Raw genomic sequence first — 1,742 nt, forward strand, 5'->3', positions numbered from 1 at the left:
AGAGTTGCCACCTTCCTAGCCAATCATACTTAAAAGAAGTTCTAATTGAACTTGCACAACAACGGGAAGAAAAGCTTTATTTGGAGATCTGTCTTTGCACCAAAGGGAAGTTGGGAAAATGTTGCCCTTACTCCCATTCCTAGACATCCCTCACCTGGGAACCAGAAGGACGATGGGGGCAGTTAAACCTCCAAGTCCCGTGGGTCTTTCTAATCCCTTCCTAGCAGCCTACATCCTACTCAGTTGTTGGGGCTGTGGATGGCAGGAAGTCCAGGAAGCCTGCCAAGATAAGGGGGCCACCCTGGCCAAGGGTTGTCAAAAACCTGAGCAGCCTGTGTCCCAGCCACCTGACAGACTTGTTTGCTCCAGAAAAGTAGGTTGGTTAAGGTCTGTTAGAGAATCTGGCTGGAAAAAAAAAAAAAAAAGCCCCAGAAGCATGCAAGTCTTCCTGAATAACCACAGTGGAGACAGAGGATTGTTCCTTGAGGGGATTTGGGGCTTTTACTCCAAAAGTAGCTGTCACTTCATTTGCTTTTCTAGGGGTGAAAGGAAAGTATCCAGTAACTTCTGCAGGGACCTGACTTTATGGGGTTGGGTACAGTCTGTTCTGAGGAAGCTGGTAGACAGATGTGGTTCAGCAAGAGGAGAGCTATACTCAGAATAAGGAGACCTTCAGTTCAGAATTACTAGCTGAGAGACCTGGAACAAGTCACTTGACCTCTCAGAGCCTCAGTTTCCTCACCGGTAAATGGATATAATATCTAACAGGGTTGTGGTGAGGATTTTACAAAACCATGTATGTGGAGCACCCAGCACTGAAACTCAAAAATTACTACTTACATCTGAATAGAATATACCTCAATTGGATACAAATCATTTTTTCAAGAGTTTTTAAATTTATTTATTTATTTTGAGAGAGAGAGAGAGAGAGAGAGAGAGAGAGAGAGAGAGAATCCCAAGCAGGCTGAGCACTGTCAGTACAGAGCCTGAGGCGGGGCTCGAACTCCCGAACCGTGAGATCATGACCTGAGCCAAAACCAAGAGTCTGACACTTAACGGATGGAACCACCCAGGCGCCCCAGGATACAAATCATTTAAAGTCTGCTAACAGATAGCAGGGAAAGGAGGAAAGTGTGAGGAAATATGTATGTAGGTTAATGTCACTAAGAAATAGTAGGCACCTGGTCAATAGAAGTATTATTACTTCACTTTTGAGAGTTGAAAGGGACCTGAGAAATTGTCTAAATAGACCCAGAACAGACTGCTGAAATGATCCACAGAACTGCTAGGAATCACAGATGCTTGTTTTCAGCCACTAAGTTTGGGGGTGATTTGTTATGCAAGAAAAGTTAACTGATACAAAATGTAATGGACATTTCTCATTCTTGCCTCCTTAGCATCCATTTTCCTTTATGTTTATAGCACCCACTTTTCTTCTACCAGTTTCCGTTTCCGTGATTGTGGGAAAGCACCGTCTGTGGTGCACAGAGGTGGGCGTGTGAACCAGGCCTGGCCCGTAAGTTGTAAACAGAAGTCTGCCAGGAGCCTCTGGGAAAGCTTTTTCCTTTTCTAATAAAGGAACAGTTGATGCTAGTGCCTTCCCTTCTCTTCCTACTGCTTCAAACTTGGCTGTGAGTTTTGGAGCTGCAGCAGCCATTTTGTAAGCATGAGGTAAAGACTAAGGGCATTTTGAGGATGTTGATGCACTGGCTGAACAACTAAATTAACAGTGGCAACTGTCT

The sequence above is a fragment of the Panthera onca genome, chromosome C1, assembly GCF_046562875.1.
Source record: "Panthera onca isolate mPanOnc1 chromosome C1, mPanOnc1 haplotype 2, whole genome shotgun sequence".
NCBI classification, from domain to species: domain Eukaryota; kingdom Metazoa; phylum Chordata; class Mammalia; order Carnivora; family Felidae; genus Panthera; species Panthera onca.